The sequence below is a fragment of the Trichomycterus rosablanca genome, chromosome 14 (genome assembly GCF_030014385.1).
Source record: "Trichomycterus rosablanca isolate fTriRos1 chromosome 14, fTriRos1.hap1, whole genome shotgun sequence".
Taxonomy (NCBI): Eukaryota; Metazoa; Chordata; class Actinopteri; order Siluriformes; family Trichomycteridae; genus Trichomycterus; species Trichomycterus rosablanca.
Genome location: NC_086001.1, coordinates 34,059,998 through 34,082,277, shown reverse-complemented (window position 1 = coordinate 34,082,277; position 22,280 = coordinate 34,059,998). Strand labels below are relative to the sequence as shown.

The window sequence follows — 22,280 nt, the reverse complement described above, 5'->3', positions numbered from 1 at the left end:
TTGTGTGATTGTGTAGTGTTTGTTTGATTGTGTAGTGTTTGATTGTGCAGTGTGTGATTGTGTAGGGTTTGTGTGATTGTGTTGGGTTTGTTTGATGGTGAAGGTTTGTGTGATTGTGTAGGGTTTGTTTGATGTGTAGGATTTGTGTGATTGTGTAGCATTTGTTTGATTGTGTAGTGTTTGATTGTGTAGGGTTTGTGTGATTGTGTAGGGTTTGTGTGATTGTGTAGGGTTTGGCAGTCTTTTAGTATCCAACAGGCGCTGAGATTATCCGATGAAAAAGAAATAAAGCAACAGGAGCGGTAGCAATAACATGAGTGTGTACAAAGATAAAAATGAAAAGAAAAATACGATAAAAATACAATAAAATATGATAAAATACGATAACGGTAGCGGCAGCCAGATGCGCCAGCGTCCACCATCACCATGACAACCAATGTAAAGTTGTGTGATTGTGTAGGGTTTGTGTGATTGTGTAGGGTTTGTGCGATTGTGTAGGGTTTGTGTGATTGTGCAGTGTGTGTGTAGTGTTTGATTGTGTAGGGTTTGTGTGATCGTGTAGTGTTTGATTGTGTAGTGTTTGATTGTGTAGGGTTTGTGTGATTGTGTAGGGTTTGTGTGATTGTGTAGTGTTTGATTGTGTAGGGTTTGATTGTGTAGGGTTTGTGTGATTGTGTAGGGTTTGTTTGATTGTGTAGGGTTTGTGTGATTGTGTAGGGTTTGTTTGATTGTGTAGTGTTTGATTGTGTAGTGTGTGATTGTGTAGGGTTTGTGTGATTGTGTATGGTTTGTGTGATTGTGTAGTGTTTGTGTAGAGTTTGTGTGATTGTGTTAGGTTTGTTTGATTGTGTAGTGTTTGATTGTGTAGTTTGTGATTGTGTAGGGTTTGTGTGATTGTGTAGGGTTTGTGTGATTGTGTAGTGTTTGTGTAGGGTTTGTGTGATTGTGTAGTTTTTTTTTGATTGTGTAGTGTTTGATTGTGTAGTGTGTGATTGTGTAGGGTTTGTGTGATTGTGTAGTTTTTGTGTGATTGTGTAGTATTTGATTGTGTAGGGTTTGTGTGATTGTGTAGGGTTTGTGTGATTATGTAGTTTTTGATTGTGTAGTGTTTGATTGTGTAGGGTTTGTGTGATTGTGTAGGGTTTGTGTGGTTGTGTAGGGTTTGTTTGATAGTGTAGGGTTTGTGTGATTGTGTAGGGTTTGTGTGATTGTGTAGTGTTTGTTTGATTGTGTAGTGTTTGATTGTGCAGTGTGTGATTGTGTAGGGTTTGTGTGATTGTGTTGGGTTTGTTTGATGGTGAAGGTTTGTGTGATTGTGTAGGGTTTGTTTGATGTGTAGGATTTGTGTGATTGTGTAGCATTTGTTTGATTGTGTAGTGTTTGATTGTGTAGGGTTTGTGTGATTGTGTAGGGTTTGTGTGATTGTGTAGGGTTTGTGTGATTGTGTAGTTTTTGATTGTGTAGTGTTTGATTGTGTAGGGTTTGTGTGATTGTGTAGGGTTTGTGTGATTGTGCAGTGTTTGTGTAGTGTTTGATTGTGTAGGGTTTGTGTGATTGTGTAGGGTTTGTGTGATTGTGTAGGGTTTGTGCGATTGTGTAGGGTTTGTGTGATTGTGCAGTGTTTGTGTAGTGTTTGATTGTGTAGGGTTTGTGTGATCGTGTAGTGTTTGATTGTGTAGTGTTTGATTGTGTAGGGTTTGTGTGATTGTGTAGGGTTTGTGTGATTGTGTAGGGTTTGATTGTGTAGGGTTTGTGTGATTGTGTAGGGTTTGTTTGATTGTGTAGGGTTTGTGTGATTGTGTAGGGTTTTGTGTGATTGTGCAGTGTTTGTGTAGTGTTTGATTGTGTAGTGTTTGATTGTGTAGGGTTTGTGTGATTGTGTAGGGTTTGTTTGATTGTGTAGTGTTTGATTGTGTAGTGTGTGATTGTGTAGGGTTTGTGTGATTGTGTATGGTTTGTGTGATTGTGTAGTGTTTGTGTAGAGTTTGTGTGATTGTGTTAGGTTTGTTTGATTGTGTAGTGTTTGATTGTGTAGTTTGTGATTGTGTAGGGTTTGTGTGATTGTGTAGGGTTTGTGTGATTGTGTAGTGTTTGTGTAGGGTTTGTGTGATTGTGTATTTTTTTTTTTGATTGTGTAGTGTTTGATTGTGTAGTGTGTGATTGTGTAGGGTTTGTGTGATTGTGTAGTGTTTGATTGTGTAGGGTTTGTGTGATTGTGTAATGTGTTTGTGATTGTGTGTATGTGTAGGGTTTGTGTGTGTTTGGATTGTGTGTTGCTATGTATAATTACACACACACACACACACACACACACACACACACACACACACACACTGTACACTCTCTCTCTCTCTCTTCTATGTTAATTGGTTTATTTTGTGTTTCCTCTCCAGATGTTTGTCGGTTCACACTGGATCCAAACACAGTAAATAAAATCCTCCATCTGTCTGAGGAGAACAAAGTGGTGACCTGCAGTATAACAGAACAGTGGTATCCTGATCATCCAGATAGATTTGATGTTTACTGGCAGGTTGTGTGTAGAGAGAGTGTGAGTGGACGCTGTTACTGGGAGGTTGAGCTGAGTGGGGATGAGTGGGTTTCTATAGCAGTGTCATATAAAAGCATCAGCAGGAAGGGACATGGTGATGAGTGTGAGTTTGGACGTAATGATCAGTCCTGGAGTTTGTTCTGTTCTCCATCCAGATTTTCATTCTGGCACAATAACAAAGAGACTGAAATTCCCATAATGCCGAGTTCCTCTAGAATAGGAGTGTATGTGGATTATGAAGCAGGAACTCTGTCCTTCTACAGCGTCTCTGATACAATGAAGCTCATCCACAGAGTTCAGACCACGTTCACTCAGCTCCTCTACCCGGGGTTTGGTCTTGATTTAGGATCAGAAGTGAAACTGTCAGATTGAACAAATTAAATGTAAAATTTACATGAAAGTGTAACATTAAACTGTTTGAGTGATTTTAGAATCTGTGAGGCAGTGATACATTTATGAAGAATTTCTTTTTCAATTTATTAATCACTATTTATTCAGTGCTGTGAAAAAGTATTTACCCCCTTTTCTGATTTCTTCTTTTCTTAAATATTTATCATCTAAATGGATTCAGATATTAAAACTAAATTAAATAAAAGACAAACTGAATATTTAAAAACATAAAAGAGAAGATTTCTGTACATTACAAAATGGTAAATGTGATCATTTTCACCTTAAACTTCTTTCTTCCCAAGTCTATTATAACCCCAAATCAGAAAAAGTTGGGACAGTATGAAAAATGCAAATAAAATAATGCAAATACTATTAAAAAGAATAAAAAATACATTAATAATAATAATAATAAAGTCACAAATCTGTACCCATTTAATAAGATGTAATGTAATTCTAGCACCACTAGATGGATGATGATCTCCACATGATTATAAACTCCACTTTAAAAGTCAGTTAAACAGTAAAGATTTTAATTTGGCTTTTTTAAGTTTAGCTACTAATAAATTCAGAACAAGGAGACATTTGATTTTCAAAAAGAGTTAAACAAAGTTATGACAGTTATTTTCCAGATTTGTGACAATATTATTATAATTATTATTATTGTTATTATTTGTATTTTATTGTTATAATGATTAATTGTTGCTGTTGGGTTTGTTGCTGTAGGTTTACATTGCTGTGTTCAGGATTTCCACTTTAGTGATATTTAATGTTAATAGCTGTTCTGATCTAAAATATGCTGCTGCCTTTGACCTTTAAAACTGAGAAGTGATTTGAGAGATAATTAAAATAAGTGAAATGTTTATTTTGTACTTTGGTTTTATATTATTTGTACAAACATTTGTTTTATGCAACTTTAAACCTGTAATAAAAGATGAACATTTTAAATGTGTCTTTATTTGCTTTAACTAAGTTATGGAGCTGCCACACAGAAACGATGGAGAGCTTTACTGTTGTTGAGCAGAACAGATCATTGTGTGAGATGACTGAGGTTCATGTATTTTTCTTTTAAGAATAAATAAAAGTTGATGCTTTTAACCTCATACTTTACTAATACTTTTATTCTACACGGTCTAAATTTATTTTAGTCTTCTGCCATGTGCAGTGCAAGAATTCACATAATTACACAGCAGTGATTGCAGCCATTGACAAAATTGATTGTAAGCATTTATAAAGATCATGACACGTTCATTAGGTGAAATGAAGCCAGAATTAAAGATGGCAGAAGAACAGGGTGGTATTCTTACTTTCAGTGATTAAATTACTCAGATTAGAAAGTCCTGATACGCAGCACATGCTCACCTGACTCTCTTTCAGTCATGCTACCTTTAATAGTTGGAACATGGCTGGATTACTGACCGGGCCAGTGGGGCCATCGCCCAGGGGCCCTTGAGGTCAGGAGGCCCCAGGGGGGCCCTGGCCCAAAACATTTTGCGATGCCTATCAACATTTATGATACAATATATTTTTATTTCTGAGGGCCCTTCATTTTAAGGATCCTCTGACTATTAGGGACTTTGACCCCAGGGCCTCTTGGGGGCCCTAGCCATGCTTTTGGGGCCCCTAGCCATGCTTTTGGAAACCCTTTGATTTGTTATGTCCCCTGTGCAGCACATTCACTGAATTTAGTTGGTGTCAATGCTGTTGACAGTAGCCCAGAAGCTGGACGTTTTTTTGACTTTGTACAGGCAATGTACACATTTTGTGCATCATCTACACACAGGTGGGGAAAGGTTTTCCGTGATACTGATATCAAACTCACACTGAAATCACTGTCAGGTACTCGATGGAGCGCACGAGCTGAGTCAACTAAGGCTCTTTGGAAATATTATGCACAACTGAGAGAGGCATTGAATGATATGTCTAAAGATATGGAGGAGAAATGTGTAACTCGAAGTGAAGCCTCTGCACTCTGTGACAAATTGGACACGTTGGAGATGGCCTTCATGGCATACTTCTGGGACACAATACTACAGAGGTTCCAAGCCACAAGCCTGCAGCTGCAGAAGCATGATATTGACATATGTACAGCTACACAACTTCTCTTGTCTTTACGAGACTTTGTGGCAGCACAGAGAGATAACTTTGAGGTGTTTGAAGGGGCAGCTTTAAATGTCACCACTGCTGTCTCCCAAGAGTACAGGCATGACCTCCAGCGTACAAAAAAGCATAAAATTATGTCTGATGATAGTGCAGAGCCAGGTGTAGCATTTAACGGAAAGGACAAGTTTCGGATCGCAACTTTCAATGTTGTCATTGACAAACTTGTGTCCTGTCTCAACCACCGTTTGAATGCATACACACACTTAACTGAGCTATTTGATGTTCTTTTCATGCCTGACAATATGTCCAACAGTGAGCTCACTTTAAAGGCTAACTCACTCGCTGCAGCATATCCTTCAGATCTGAACATGAGCCTGGCAGATGAATTGATACAATACAAATCATTCATAACAGAAAAAGAAAAATGTCCTAGTAAAATGCTCAAAACCATGATAAATTTGAATTTACAGTCAACCTTTCCAAATGTCTACATAGCACTTAGACTTTTTTTGACTGTGCCTATCACAAATTGTGAAGGGGAGCGTTCATTCTCCAAACTGGCTCGTATTAAGAATGAACTCAGGATTAGGATGCGCCAAAACCGCCTGAACTCACTGTCACTTCTGGCCATTGAATCAGATTTGGTCAGACAGCTTAATTTGGATGAATTAGTGGATGACTTTGCAAGAAAGAAGAGTAGAAAGAAACTTGTGTTAGGGATAGTTATTGACAGGTTGTTTAATGTATTAATTTATTTATGTTTTTGAAGGGGGGGGGGCGTGGTGGGGGTGTGGGGGGGGCCTGGGGTGTAACTCACTCAGGATGGTAATGAACAGTGACCCGGTCGAGGTCGAGGTGAGCCGGTATCTGCGTGAACTTACAGAATGTTTGTCGCCCTCGTCGTCCTCCTCACTCTCCTCGTTCCCCGAATCTTTCTGGTTTCTCTCCTCGGCTCTGACGTCTTCATCTCCGTAACTGGCCGACACCAGTCCACCCAGAACTTCTGCAGAACACAAACCAGTAACACCAGTCAGTTCTTACTTATGATCCTACACGTGTCTGATATTAAACACAACGACTCAAAAATCTACAGAAGTGCAATAAAATAAAGAGTGGAGAGGTCAGCTCCATTTAGTTCTGTTCTGTTTACATCAGTTCTGTTCAGCTCTGTTTTCTCAGCACTGTTCTGTTCTTCTAATCAGTTCTGTTCTGTTTAACTCTGTTCTGTTCTGTCCAGGCCAGTTCTGTTCAGTTCTGTGTAGTTCTGCTCAGCTCTGTTCTGTTTAGGTCAGCTCGGTTCTGTTCTGTCCAGGTCAGTTCTGTAATGTTCTGTTCAACTCCGTTCTTTTTTCTGTTTTGTTTAACTCTGTTCTGTTCACCTCTGTTTTCTCAGCACTGTTCTGTTCTTCTCATCAGTTCTGTTGTGTTTAACTCTGTTCTGTTCTGTTCTGTTCCGTTTAGGTCAGCTCGGTTCTGTTCTTATCAGTGGTGTTCAGTTATTTTTTCTGTTCTGTTCAGGTCAGCTATATTCTGTTCAGATTTGTGCTGTGCTTATCATCAGTTCTTTTTTTTTTTTTCTTTTTTTTTTTCATTCTGTTCAGCTGTTCTTTTCAGCTCTGTTCTGTTTAACTCTGTTCTTTTCCGTTCTGTTCAGACATAGCCAGTCATGTCTGTATGTAGAAGCCAGACAGGCTGATAGCACAGCTGGGGATTTGAACGCTGTATCTCAGCAGTATTGGGCTGGCGTTATTTACCACTGCACCATCCAGGCTCCTTGTTAGATTATATTTCTGCACAGCATTGTATTTTTATTACAATAGGCATAGGCCCTGGGTCCTGGGGCTCAATGTGACCTGTGATTTCAGTCATTTCATTTGTTCTTTTTCTCTTTGACTAATTTTCACAGATCTGAGCAGGACTGATTACAGCCGGTGATGTCTCAGTGCCCATATAAACAGGGCTAGTTTGACCTCACATCTCCAGGCACATGGAACAGTGGTCTCTTACCAAGATCAGAAAGAAAACTTGAACTGTCACCTCATGCTGAGAGGAAATTCATCCTTAAAGGCTGCAGTACAGAAAGAGGTCTAAAGAAACATTATTAATACATTAAACGCTATTTTTGTGTAAATTCCGCAGGTTCTTCTTAACATTTCATACTAAAAGATCAGTAAGAACTGAACACTTTACCCTGCTGCTGCTTTACTGATCAGTACATCACACCAGCACACGCATAAATAATTATTTAAACAATAAAAAAAGATCCGTTTTATACCCTGTAGTAAATATAAAATGAATTTTAATTTAACAATAAACACAGACTGTGTGGAACACTGTTAGCTACCTGAGGCTAACCACAGCATCTACAGACATCATTAGAAGTGGTGTTTCTAATTATTAAAGTGGATTAAACAGCATCAGACCTATTCTAACATTAATAATAAATATCAAACATAAGCATTATACCGTTCTGATCAGTTTCAGGATCTGAATCCTGTTAAAATAAGGCTTTTATGGAATATTCTCCACCAGTTGAGCTCGGTTGAGCCCAGGAGAAGACAAAGGCACAGAGACAGACACAGCTGAGCACCAAAAATCTTCTGACTTTATTTGGGGAATAAACAAGAATAAATAGCTAAGGAAAAGGGGGTGTTGGTAGACAATAAAAGCAGGCAGCTGTTGTACAAGGTGTGAATACTTTCAGGATGTGGAAGTAACATTTTTAGTTTTGGGTTCCCCTCTTGCTTCTTTCCAGAGTAGAAGGGGAGTTGAAATTCCATTGGTTACTGTTTTGGACACTTCTTGACTCGTGAAGCATGAATCCAGTGTGGCTGGGAATCCGTGAGGATGCCTGTGCAGGTGAAAGCCAGGACAGTAGTCGGGGGTCCGTACGCTGCCTCGCCAACCTTCCTGGGTTTCAGAGATTTTACTAGCACTGTCTCACCAGGCTCAAACGGATGAGTAGGGAGCTCTGCAGGTAATGGGAGAGACAGAGACACTTTAGATTGTATTTCAACAAGCTTATCCACAAGTTTCGCTGCATAATCAGATGTTAGCATCTCCAAATCACCAGAAGAGTGTAAGTGGTTAGTTTTGTTAGTATTGTTAGTCCTCACCAACATAGGACACGGGTATGGCTTGCCAAAAATTACCTCAAATGGAGAGAGCCTTGTGGTGGCACTAGGGGACATCCTGATTTCCGCTAGTACCGCTGGTAGTAATTTAACCCAATTGTTCTTACCTGTTTCCAGCATGGCTTTGGTCAATCTGTCTTTCAGAGTTCGGTTCATCCTTTCAACAACACCTGAGGACTGTGGGTGGTACGGTATATGAAAGTGCCAGTTGATCTGTAGGTACTTACAAAGTTTGTTCGTAAGCCTTGAAACAAAACTTGGACCTTGATCGCTGTCTATAGAGATAGGTAAACCATATCTAGGGAATATCTCTTGAGACAAGATCTTTACCACAGTGGATGCCTTTTCATTGGCTGTAGGGAATGCCTCTACCCACTTGGAGAATCGATCTACTACCACTAACATATATTTCAACTTACCACACGGGGGCATGTGTGTGAAATCCACCTGAAGGTGTGTGAAAGGCTGGTCTGGAACAGGAAGAGCATCATGTTTAGCGTTCGCTGTTGTGTTGTTTACACGTGCGCAGGTTAAACATGTATCCAGTAAGATTTTTGTTGACAAACCGACTTTGTGTATACAGAAATGTTTGTTTAACAGTTCTACCACTCCCCTCTTTGCAATGTGGGACACACCGTGAAAGTGTCTCACAAGAAAGGGTAGAACAGACTTTGGCAAAGCGACGCGTCCTGAGGGGTCACGAATGATAATATCTGGACTAGGAGAGCAGGACTGTTCAAGCACACCATTGTTTTTCTTGTGAAATTCTCAATAAGTTTGATGTGTCACATGACCCTCTTCCCATTGAAAAAACTAAAGTTGGCTCCAAAATGGCCGACTTCAAAATGGCCGCCATGGTCACCACCCATCTTGAAAAGTTTTCCCCCTCCCATATACTAATGTGCCACAAACAGGAAGTTAATATCACCAACCATTCCCATTTTATTTAGGTGTATCCATATAAATGGCCCACCCTGTATTTGTGAGAAAATCTGACAAAAGTGACACGAGCGCCAGACCAGTGCAGCCAAAAGTCACGTGATTCACGAACGGCATTTGCAGAACAGCGTTTGTATTTGTAAAACGTGTTCTATTTGTTTGTGAAGTGCAGTGTATTTGAAAGTTACATTTGCATTTGCAACAGTGGCGTTTTGTATTTGTAAATCACATTGTGTGTGTTAAATAGTCGTGTTTTCTATATGAAGATCGTGTTGTGTTTGTTTACAAATAGCGTTTTTTATTTGTACATCGTGTTGTGTTTGTTTGCAAATCATATCATATTTACAGAATATGTTCTGTTTATTTGTGAAGTTTTGGCACTAAATTAGCTCCATATATCTGCATGTACAATCTGACTAGTAAAAGAACAATTCAAGATATCTTCAATTACATTTTGACGGGTCAGAATGGCGTCCAAGATATCTCAAATGACGTCACTGGATTCGTCATCTGAAGGGTCACACATCCGCAATTACAATTCAAGATATCTCTAACGTAATTATGACTAGTCAAAATGACATTTTCAGATATCTGAATTATAGAAATTACGTGCATTAGGCCCCTTTGTGATGCCACTGAGCCGTCCAAACTGCTGCCTGTGGAATTTTGGGATTGGGACTGCGGTAAAGTTAGTTTAAGGCTACATATTACAAAACCTATTTGATAATAATTTTAAGATTACATATATTTATTTAAAGAAAAATTCAAATGAAACCGCTGATCGAGCTCCCACTTCAGCTAACGCGTTAGGGAGCTTCATAAAACTAAGAGAGAAACGTAGAAAACATTTACTCTGCACTTACTACAGAGAAATAAATCCATTCAAGTCTTGTAATGTATTGATGAATTAATGTCAAACTATTTTTATACAAACACATCAATGTTTTTCATCTACTACAAACCCTACATATATTTTTAAAAGTTAATATTTATTTTGTATTAATTTTAAATGAAGGTCAGTAAAACTGTAATAATTTTATATTGGAGATGAATAAATCTAAAATTTCTCAAGAATTTTTTGGCATTCTTATATGCAATCAATCAATGTTCCTCACCTACTACAAACCTTGTTTTTATATTGTTATTTATTTTATAATAAATGTATATTAAAGATAAATAAATCTATTAAAGTCTCATTTGGTTTGATGAATTAATGTCAAACTGTTTTGATAAACACATATTAATGTCCCTCACATCCTACAAACACTGTTTTATAGAAACTGCTTTTTTTATTTTAATTTTATTTTAATTTATAATTAGGATCAGTAAATCCATAATAAGTGTATATTTACATTTACCAGATGCTTTTATACAAAGCGACTTACACAATGAGCAATTAAGGGTTAAGGGCCTTGCTCAGGGACCCAACAGGGGCAACTTGGTGGTGGCAGGGCTTGAACTGGCAACCTTCTGTTTACTAGTCCAGTACCTTAACCACTGAGCTATCACTGCCCTTGTATATTAGAGATACATCTATTAAACTCTGATATGGTTTAAATTAATACAGTCAAACTATTTTTGATAAACACATATTAATGTCCCTCACATCCTACAAACCTTAATTTTAGAAATCAATTTGGTTAAAACATTTCAGCCTCAATAAGTTATGTGAACTCATTTCTTCTTTTCAACTCAAATTGTCATGACAAGTTTTGGATTTTGAACTCAGAAAATATAAGTTTTCAGAAAATCTAACGTAAAATAATCAGTTGTCTTGACTACTTGTGAGTTTTTCTATGTTGTTAATGTTCATTTAACTCATGTCTGTAAGTTATCAGTTAAAAAGAAAAAAAGGGGATATAGTGGGCGATTCCTATAGGTGGGACCATTTTTGAGTTAGACAGAACAATAATATTTTTTAAAACGTTTAAACCATGGGAGCATGGTTCTAACCAATTTTTTTTCACAGACGGAAAGCCATTAATATTAATACTGATAAAAACAAGAATAACACACGTTATACGATAGGGGACTACTTTCAGCGGCGGAGGGACACACCTGACTCTGGACTACAGTTTGAGGAAAATTGAGTGCGGATTGATACACCGAGTGGAGTTTGGCAAGTTGGAGCGTTTACTACTGAAAGCGTCAATGGCGGGAAGCAGGTGAGTTTATCAATGTTTTAAACCTGTGTGATAAAAAGTGAAATTGTGTACGTCGACCATTAAATGTGACAGAACTGACGGATTTACTCGTTTCGTTATATTTGCCGAGGCCATGAACGCTTAACATTAGGTTAACAGTTAGCTACTACACCACTTGGGTCCATGGCAGATATTTTAAACAATGGTTGTGTTGGTTTGTGCTGTAATGAGTATAACGGAACATTAACAATAAACTTTGGTTTGCTTTTAAAAGAAACGTCTGCATGCGTGCTCGGGTAAGCTAATAGTGGTAAAGGTTATGTTAACTAGCTGGCTAATTCGTTAGCCATCCAGTTTCAAAGGTAAATAACGACTTATTTTTGTGCGTTGATCTGCTGAGTGTTAAATAATTTGTATTTCTTTTTAAAGTTGTAATTGGGTTTAATTGACCTATGTAGGGATGAATGAAGAGACCTAAATATCTCACTATCCAGATAATAATTTTATTCACATACATTTTTGAGAACACAATTCAGCATTCTTGTTTTTTCTCTCTGCAGAGTTCTGAAGATCCCTTTCATGAAGTGGAAATGGTCAAGGAAGAATACTACATCACTACAAAGAGCAGATTTATTTCTAAACAACATTTATGGAACCTGTTTGCAATAAATGTGTTCAGAAGTGGCATTGGTTTTATTTTGGGTACACATTGCCTTTTTAAAAGATGTACCAAGAGCCAAGGTGAAAACATATGAAATATTTGTTGTTTAAATAAATGTTATTTATAAACAGAAGTTGTAAGTTGATTCATTGTAAAGTTTAAAGAAACTGGGAAACATTTATTAGTCAAGTCTAGAAATGATGAACATAAGCACTGTTAACTTTAGACAATAAGTTATGTGAATATAGCTGAAGTTTTATTAACTTGAAAGTGTGTTAAAATAGTGAGGAATTGTATGTTTATTTGACTAGATAGCTCATTTTCTAAAATGAATAAAATAAACATAGTAAGTTATTTTGACTCAGTGCATCAAGTTGAAACAATGAATAATCATTAGTTAAACAACTTTTTAACTTAACTTCTTGAGTTGTTAACAGTTTTCTTCAAGTTGAGTTTACTCAGCTTTTTAAGGCAGCAGGTGAACTTAAGTTTCTGAGTTTAACCAACGTGAAATGTTTTACAGTATACTTTAACAATAAAAAGATTGAAAGTACAGATCTCTATTAACAAAACATCTTGTGTATTAGCCAAGTACATACAGAACGTAATAAATGCTCAATATATTCACTCAGTATGTAACTTTAAACTCAACTTTAAACAACTGTTATTGTACATATTAGCACATAAGAATGAAATATCTTTTGTGTTGTTGTGATGTTAAGGTCGCAGATGGTTATTTAAAAATGATTGGCATCTTTAGCTGGATGAAGGCAGGTATAAACCAGGTTAAATAAAACCTTAACACACAGCATTATTACATCATGTACTCAAATGAAACATGTATCTTTGTCTTTTTAAGAACAGGGGTCACTAGCCTATTTGAAGAACAATGGATCACCTAATATGTGTGTATACATACATATACATTACAGCATAAAACAGACTTGTTGTACAGTTAGTCATTGTGTAACACTGTTAAACGTTGTTCATGTTTATGTATAAATAACTTTAGCGCCATCTTTTGATCATATTCCGCAATCACAATCACGCAATCACAATCACCTTTTCCTGTGAGGATGATCCACAGCAGACTGACCGAGCACTGCAGGGGGTCAGATAAGCAATAAGCAGAGCTCCCATGCAGGGGCAGGGGAACATTCTATTTTATTTTGGTAGTTTAGTTTCTAACTGCAGTTTGAAATGTTGGAAGGGGTGTCCCAATGTCCCCGTCCCTAGGTCCCCGTCCCTAGGTCCCCATATCCAGTCTGGTTTGGCTGACAGTAGATGAGGTGTGTACATTACTAGATGATGGTGACTGCAGTGTTGAGTAGCGGGGATAAATATCAACAGGATAGTGAGAGGAGTGACGGGGAGCCAAGTCATTTCCATTTCCATTTTTTTTTATTTTGTGGATTTGGCCCTTGTGAATGCGTGGATTGAGCAGATCTGGGATTGTAAATACTTTGTTGGATTTGTGTGTTTATGTTGGGAATGTTTGGTTTTCAGTGGGTCAGAAACAGTGATGCTGAGGTTGCAGCTCCACTTTAAATCATTTAATTTGAATAATTTAGATATAATTTATTTTTAAAATATTGAAATGAAAGAAAGGTTTGTGGATAGTTTAAAACCCGTATTGACAAACTAAATATTCAGATTTTTGTTCCTTGTTTTTAAAATATATCTATAAAAAGGAAAGTTTGTTTATAAGAACACAGCTGAATGTTTTAATTCAAAAGTTTGAGTTTAATTTTTAAAGTTTGAGTTTTAAAAATTGAAACAGTACAATTTTAACTTGTGTAAACTAGTATATGCTATATAATGTAATAATGGTAATAAAAATAAGTTAATTTTTTCTTCATTCCAAATGTTTAGTTATTAATCTGTAATAAATAAATGAATATTTACAAAAATAAGGTTTGTAGTAGGTGAGGACCATTGATTGTATATAAAAATAAATAATGTCATTTTTCGAGACATTGATCCTTATTTAAAACAATGTTAATAAATACAAACTTCTTTGTAGGGGGTAAAAAGTTTTTTTTAGTTTGACATTAATGCATCAAACTGTAGCAGACTTTAATAGGTTGATTTGTCTGAATAAATGCACAATAAATGTTTTCTATGTTTTTCTGTTAGTTTTAGAGATACGTCATTTCCATTTTTTTCCATTTTGTGGATTTGGCCCTTGTGAATGCATGGATTTTGAGTAGATCTTGTGTAAGAATTTGTAAAAGAAGTCGTATGTGTTTTGTGTTTTGTCCAGCACTAATATAGATCTGATCTGAATATTAAAATAACTTTACTGAGCAAACAAATGATGCTATTTTTCCCAACAAAAGCACTAATGAAATACCAAGCTTGTAGTTTAATAAGTTCATATAAAACACTGAAATATAAAAATACAACAAACGCTGCACTTAAGCATTAGTCAATTTTATTTAAGGATTAGTAATCAGAAGGTTGTTGGTTCAAGCCCCGTTGCTGCAAAGTTGCCACATTTTGGCCCCTGAGCAAGGACTTGAACACACATTTCTTTTGAATTGAACTTCTTTCTTTTCACTGACCGGTGACTTCGTTATCGGTAACAGCCAGTGTATCACTGGTACCGGTCAGTGCTTTCTGGATCTTCTGAGCCAGGCTGACTAAAGCTGGTCCTGCCCGGCCTACAAACTTGAAGAGTCGAGTGAACATATCAAATCTAATTATGAAACCAGCAGCAAATTCAGTACGAGTCCAGTACTCTGACGGTTCGTTGATTTCAGAACCGAAGAACTCAAAACTGTACTCGAAGGTGTACACTCTGTGGGAGCCTAAACAAGAGCAGAACCATTATTAGTATTATTATCATCACTTCCTATAGTCACTATATATCATATATACATTTTCTCTCCACACACACTTACTCTGACCCAGGATTTCCATCAGTGTCAGTGCCTGGCTCCCGTCCTCAGACACGGTTTGTACCGGTGCCTGTTCCACTATGCTCCCCTCCTCAGACCCGGTTTGTACCGGTGCCTGTTCCACCTTGCTCCCGTCCTCAGACCCGGTTTGTACCGGTATCTGTTCCACTATGCTCCCGTCCTCAGACCCGGTTTGTACCGGTATCTGTTCCACTATGCTCCCGTCCTCAGACCCGGTTTGTACCGGTATCTGTTCCACTATGCTCCCGTCCTCAGACACGGTTTGTACCGGTATCTGTTCTACTATGCTCCCGTCCTCAGACCCGGTTTGTACCGGTGTCTGTTCCACCTTGCTTCTCTCCTCAGACCCGGTTTGTACCTGTGCCTGTTCCACCTTGCTCCCCTCCTCAGGCCCGGTTTGTACCGGCGTCTGTTCCACCTTGCTCCCCTCCTCAGACCCGGTTTGTACCGGCGTCTGTTCCACCTTGCTCCCGTCCTCAGACACGGTTTGTACCGGCGTCTGTTCCACCTTGCTCCCCTCCTCAGACCCGGTTTGTACCGGCGCCTGTTCCACCTTGCTCCCCTCCTCAGACCCGGTTTGTACCGGCGCCTGTTCCACCTTGCTCCCCTCCTCAGACCCGGTTTGTACCGGCGCCTGTTCCACCTTGCTCCCCTCCTCAGACCCGGTTTGTACCGGCGTCTGTTCCACCTTGCTCCCCTCCTCAGACCCGGTTTGTACCGGCGTCTGTTCCACCTTGCTCCCCTCCTCAGACCCGGTTTGTACCGGTGCCTGTTCCACCTTGCTCCCCTCCTCAGACCCGGTTTGTACCGGCGCCTGTTCCACCTTGCTCCCCTCCTCAGACCCGGTTTGTACCGGCGCCTGTTCCACCTTGCTCCCCTCCTCAGACCCGGTTTGTACCGGCGTCTGTTCCACCTTGCTCCCCTCCTCAGACCCGGTTTGCACCGGCGTCTGTTCCACTATGCTCCCGTCCTCAGACCCGGTTTGTACCGGCGCCTGTTCCACCTTGCTCCCCTCCTCAGACCCGGTTTGTACCGGCGCCTGTTCCACCTTGCTCCCCTCCTCAGACCCGGTTTGTACCGGCGCCTGTTCCACCTTGCTCCCCTCCTCAGACCCGGTTTGTACCGGCGTCTGTTCCACCTTGCTCCCCTCCTCAGACCCGGTTTGCACCGGCGCCTGTTCCACCTTGCTCCCCTCCTCAGACCCGGTTTGTACCGGCGTCTGTTCCACCTTGCTCCCCTCCTCAGACCCGATTTGTACCGGCGTCTGTTCCACCTTGCTCCCGTCCTCAGACCCGGTTTGTACCGGTGCCTGTTCCACCTTGCTCCCGTCCTCAGGAATGTGTTCCTCCGCCTCCGCGACACCTCTGGTGCTCTTGCGCGCTTTACGCCATTTTTGGTAGAGTAAATAACAGCCGGCCGCAGCAGCAGCTGTAACACCGACCGCGACACCCGCTGAGCGCAGTCCGCCCCCCGATATAAATCCCTGGAACGCCATGCTAAACACGGTGAGTGTGAGAGAGTAACCGCCGCGTGTGTGTCCTGTATCTCTGTCAGTGAAGACTGATGGAGGATCCCGCTCTCCCCGCTATTTATACCCGGTGTGGAGTGGAATCCTTACTACGTCATAAAGGTTTCATCCACCTGTAGGTACCACGTCACTGGGGGGGGGGTACTGAGAGTAAACGTTACTAAGTTAGTTGTTTAACAGAAGGAGGAACATCATTTGTAACAGAAGTTGATAGATGAATGATGAATGATGAAGCAGACACACACACAGCTCACCAGCCATGCAGCATATCAGCAGCTCATGTGTGGATTTAAGCTCTACACACCGAACACCCTGTAACTGCTCTTATCAGTTCAATACAGCATCATTTCTGTGTATCCTCAGTAACAGGGTTAGGCTGGTAAAGTCGCACCTAGCAAAAATATAACGGGTCTTACACCAGCATATAGGAACAAACCAGTTACATCTCACAATCACATTTATGCTGTCCGTTTTACTTCAATAATTACTCAAACAATAATGAACATAAAAAAATCACAATATTTCATAATGCTTTGCTATCGTTGCAAAATGAAAGCCAACCGTAAACAGCAGAACCGCGACCCAGATCAGTCACACAGCAACAGAAAATCATAAGCACTTATGTGCTTACCTGATCTATATCCATGTGTTGTTCCATTAGGGATATAATCCACAAGACCATCCTGTATGTTTCCAGATTATATAAATCCATTCCCAACTGTTTTATCCTCCTAACTAATGTAAACTATTGTAGATCATTTATTCTCTCGGCCAGTGTTGCCAACTTCTCAGTAAGGAAAGTAGCTATTGGCTGTCCTAAAAGTCGCTAAATGACGTCATCACCTAATTTGCATAAGGTCAATTTGCATGTAATTGACGCTGTAGAAGAGAGGAATAACATCGTGGGAGAGACAAAAAGTGGGTAAAAACACCCTAAATATGTCTAGAACTACAAATGAACATTCTTCTGTTGATTTGTGGTTTGTTTTTGTTTTTTAAGACAACATTGAGCTACTCTGGGCAGGGTTACCAGATTGCGACAGTAATTTTCAGCCAAAATGCATGAAAAAATGCAGGATAAGCAGATGATGTTTAGCATTTCACAAATAATAAACCAGTTAAACCATCATGACGTACAAATTAATATCTTAAAATGTACAGATCAGTAATTATACATATAAAGAACAAATAATTTTTGCTTGCATGTCTTTAAAACAATTTCCAACAAAACCCGCTATTCTGGTGGAAAACAGCCCAATCTGGCAACTCTGACTGTGATACTGACCGCCCGTGAGTGCTTTGGGGGGGCGGAGGGGCTCACAGCAGCACCCGCTGCTCGGTGAGGACAGTAACTGCAGAACAATATGTGTTTTCACGTTCGAGTCTCCAAGTCTCCAGTAACACCAGAAAAAGTCGCTAGATTTGTCGCTAGTCGCTTTTTTGAAAAAAAGTCGCTAAAGGGGTCTGAAAAGTCGCTAAATATAGCGACAAAGTCGCTAAGTTGGCAACACTGCTCTCGGCTTTCCCGGTAAAAAGCTTAAATTGGTGATTCGTTCACTAAACTGTCATTTATACAACAACCAATAAAGAAAGAGATTGAAATTCCGCCCAGAATGTGAATTCTGAAGCTCTGACTGCTTTATACATCTGAATCTCTTCACAAAATGAACCGATTCATGGAGTTGTTTATGCACAACATCATAATGAAACAGAGTGAGTCGTTTCTGACTCGTTAACTCAGTGATTCAGTTCGCAGCCACAAATGCGTAAATGCTCCGCAGGATCGAACAGCCTAACGGGCCGGTTTCATGTCCACTTCTTTACAGGTTGTAAAATCTACTAAAAAAAAGTACAAGTACACAAAAAACTCCTCAATTACAGTAACGCGAGTAAATGTCATTCCTTACTTTCCACCTCTGGGTTTGGGTCACAGTGTTACCCACTGATCCACCATGTGACCCATACAGCTCAAATAATGGTATCATTTTTAAACTCATTTATTAACAACATCAATAATAATAATAATAATAATTATAATAACACATTCTGAGTCTCTGGAGGATGAGTGTCTACATGTTTATGTAGTTTGGGTGTGATTTGTTAAATCATCTACTGTCACACTGCACCTGAAATAAACAGCTAACAATGCTACAAATCAGTAAATAATGTTCACAAGAACTTTTAAATAAAAAAGTTAAATGAGATGAAATCTGTAGAGCTGCTCTAAACATCTACCATTTCAGCCCCGCTGTCATGAAGTTCCCTCAGCTTCCTAATTCCTATTCATTCATGGAGACACTGGCACAAGATACAAACTGGTTTAACTAAATGTGAACTAGTTTAAAATGTTCAGTAACAATAATAGCTCCAGTTACGTTCTATGTATATATTTTACCACCCTTAGAGGCCTCCATGTTACAGTTTTCCATCTACATTAACAATACAAACATTAAAATTACAGATCTGTATTAACAAAACTTCTTGTGTTTTAGCCAACTTCTGTGCACTGATAAAAATAGATAATTCCATAGATAGTAAATACGCTATATGTGCATGCACAGTAGTGTAGGTTAGCTGTACGTTCATTAAATATACATTTAATGAAATGTATTTAATAATACAGATAAATAAAGCTCATCATGTATAACACAGACTGGTGAGTATAGAAACATAATTGTGTACATCAGGTTTGGATCCTGATCTGAAACAGTGGTTAATAGAAGTGCTTCAAAATATTTATCATATTTTGTCTGATTATCTGATTTAATATTAAAGGCTTGATTATTCAGGACTAGTTAGATTTCTGTAGCAGGATTCGTTTATTTCTGTTGCGAGTGTTTTGTCTGTAGCTCAGTAGGCAGAGCTCTGGGCTGTCAATTCCCAGTTGTGTATAGCAGAAATTGTTGGACCCTTGAGCATGGCTTTAACTCTCAAAGCTCTGACCCCAGCTTCTAAACAGACTAGCTGGAACATGTTGAGTAGTTTACTCAAAATAAACGTACACTCATTTGTGTGCATGTGTGTACCTGTACTCTGTGCTGTTGTACTTTTGATGATCCACCTGACCAGGCAGCAGTTCAGTATTGGTGAGAATGAAAGGCGTGGCTTGATGATGCGGAGATCAGCGCTGCTTCCTACCTGTGCCAGTGTCTGCCCGTCAGTACCAGAGTGTAAAACAGCGCCTACACACTTCTGACCCACAGCCTGAGAGAAAGAGAGAGGGAGGAGATGATGATGGTGTCACTGAAGCGGAAAAGTCGGACTAGTTTAATTAGTTTAGGTTCCATTTATAGATCTGATAGATGGTGTTCGGGGCATTGATGGTGTTTGTGGGGTTGTTGGTGGTGCTGGTGGTGTTTATGACTCTCACTGTGGTTCAGTAGAGTTGGAAAAAAGGACAGAATCACAATTTCTGCTCTCTACCAGAAAATCCTGAGGTAAAGCGTTGTGTAATGTGATTTTATTGTGAACAGGATTTCACCCTAAACAGGGAGAAAGTTCAGTAGGATTCTTGTGGGACACAAAGAGGAAGGTTCACTTTATTTTCTGATATAAATATGTTACATTCATTATTATAATCTGAACACAATTATACATTTGTATCAGTGTTAAATCCACAATCCTCTGTTTCAAGGTGTGGCTCCTTAATTAAAAGTCCAGGCTGCTGTGAGCAGGGTTCAAACCTGCGCAGGGAGACCCCATTGGATTTCAAGCCCAACGCCTTAACCTCTCGGCCATCACAGCTGTATAAGGGATGATTCTTAGCTGTTTTCTGTACTGGGGTTTCCTAAATTCTGTTTTTTTTTAACAATAATTTACATTATGAGACAGGATATAAACAGAATATAAAGAACATCAGACCAGCACGCTCACTTTAAAGTTAAATAATAATATAAGATTGTAATAAATGATAAAATTAGTTTAAAATCAGTTTTCTTACCTTCCGATCTTTTGCTCTTTCTGCTTTTTCTTGTTTGCATGTTTCCATGGTCTCCAGTCTGTGTGAAAGCCGCTGAGATGTTCCTCCAGTGTCGCAGTGCAGCTCAGTGATGTTGTGAAGCCGAGAGAGAAGAAAGGACAGAGCGAACCCGAGAGGGGGCGAAGAGCCCGAACATCTCACGTGTCCTTCAGAGTAAGTCGTCCTATAGATCCGCTCACTACACAACAACTACGCAAACAATGAAGGTGCACAGAGACTGTTATAAAACTTTATTCATTCTTAAAATATCAATCTGTGTTTCTCTGGGATTTCAATCTTCCACCCAGTGACACTGAATTAGCAAAAAGCACAAACGTTTCATTTTACTTCAAACTGAGGTAAATAATAAACTCACAGCAGCAACAGTGAAACGTGGTGGTGGTAGTGTGATGATGTGGATGCTTTGCAGCTTCAGGGCCTGAGTGATATTACAGAACCATAAATTCTGCTCTCTATCTGAAAATCCTGATATATATATATATAAAGTTAATCAAATTAACACACTGTGGTTTGTGGTTTCAGTTAATTAAATTGAACAGAACCACAGATTCTGCTCTCAACCAGAAAATCCTGAGGTAAATATTGTGATGTTACGTATAGGAGGATAACTAGTTTTACATTAATCATGATCTGATTGCAATCATACAACTTTATCAGTGTTTATCAGTATATACGTTAAGCTTTCATTAAAACTCATGATTGCTGTGAGCAGGACTTGAACCTGCGCAGGGAGACCCGATTGGATTTCAAGTACAACGCCTTAACCACTCGGCCATCACAACTGTACGGAGGTTGTAGACCTGAAGGTGTCTGGTACTTCCTACATTAATCAATCAAATTTGGAGCATTTGTGGGTCCATCCATCCTTATACTGTAAGTTTCCCTGAAGCAGCAAAGCATCCCCACATCATCACACTACCACCACCACACTTCACTGTTAGTATGATAATCATATTGTTGTTGATGTTGTTGTTGAATTGGTTAAGTTTTTGTTAGAGAGCTCCTGTGTTCCTCAGGCTATGATGGCCGAGTGGTTAAGGCGTTGGACTTGATATCCAATGGGGTCTCCCCGTGCAGGTTTGAACCCTGCTCACAGCGCTGCTCTGTGCTTGTATTAAAACATAAATAAATACACACGTGAGCAGGGGCGGCTCGTTCATTAGGGCGATCGTGCGACGCACCACCAAAGTGCGAAAGGGAAGAAATGTTTCTATCACATTCAACCAGTGTTAAACTAGCTGTGACTGTTCTGGAGTCTGTTTTGTCTCTGAATATCGCAGTCCAATCAGTGTGGAGTTGTGTTCCGTACAGTACCGGCCCTTTCGGGGCGATCAGGCTCTAACTGAAAATCGCCCCAGATCGCTCTCATAGACTCTCATGTTAAAGCTCTTTTTTTTCGTATTGAGGGCGCTCTAATGCATTTTGAATGACTTCCGGAAGGGCTCGCACTTACGTGCCTGCGTCACACATAATCTTCCTTATTTGGAAACTAAACGTGGTGTTCCATATTTTTATCAATGGGAGATAAACGCTGCAGATTAGACTGAGACAGCGCGATTATGTATGAAACTGCTGCTACCGCGGGAATTAAAAGGGGTTCGGTTATTATTGTAAGTAGTGTTCACTTTTAGTCCTAGTAACGCCGTGTGTAGGGCGAAAGTAAAGTAACACAAGCAGGGCCAGCACTTTGCTCACTGCCCCCCTAAGCAATGCAGTCCAGAACCGGGGCTACATGTCTGTGTGAAGATGGATCATGTAAAAATGTTGTTTACACCATTGAGAAAAAATGTTACATGATGTTCTTTATGCATGTTGTTTTGCCTAAAATATGGTTTTGATTTATTATTATAAAGAATGAAAATAATAAATGTTAAACAGCCTAAATAAAACTGTGTATGACCCGTTATATTTTTTATAGCCTACGGTTAGGGTTGCA

At 39.4% G+C, this 22,280-nt stretch overlaps 2 long non-coding RNA genes and 3 other non-coding genes across 5 annotated transcripts; 1 reads left to right on the top strand and 4 right to left on the bottom strand.

Moving 5' to 3' along the window:
• Positions 1 to 2,835: 2,835 nt before the first annotated feature.
• On the bottom strand, positions 2,836 to 7,119 carry LOC134326666 (uncharacterized). The gene is made up of 3 exons (XR_010014555.1): positions 6,189 to 7,119; positions 5,920 to 6,041; positions 2,836 to 2,908 (listed from the first exon to the last, which is right to left on the bottom strand). It is a non-coding gene; the product is annotated as an uncharacterized LOC134326666 (long non-coding RNA).
• Positions 7,120 to 18,480: 11,361 nt separating this feature from the next.
• LOC134326122 (uncharacterized) lies at positions 18,481 to 20,369 on the bottom strand. The gene is made up of 4 exons (XR_010014494.1): positions 20,306 to 20,369; positions 19,392 to 19,569; positions 18,601 to 18,663; positions 18,481 to 18,504 (listed from the first exon to the last, which is right to left on the bottom strand). It is a non-coding gene; the product is annotated as an uncharacterized LOC134326122 (long non-coding RNA).
• trnas-uga (transfer RNA serine (anticodon UGA)) lies at positions 20,028 to 20,109 on the bottom strand. Its single transcript has one exon. It is a non-coding gene; the product is annotated as a tRNA-Ser (tRNA).
• Positions 20,370 to 21,044: 675 nt separating the features above from the next.
• trnas-uga (transfer RNA serine (anticodon UGA)) lies at positions 21,045 to 21,126 on the bottom strand. Its single transcript has one exon. It is a non-coding gene; the product is annotated as a tRNA-Ser (tRNA).
• Positions 21,127 to 21,360: 234 nt separating this feature from the next.
• trnas-uga (transfer RNA serine (anticodon UGA)) lies at positions 21,361 to 21,442 on the top strand. Its single transcript has one exon. It is a non-coding gene; the product is annotated as a tRNA-Ser (tRNA).
• The last annotated feature ends 838 nt before the right edge of the window (positions 21,443 to 22,280 follow it).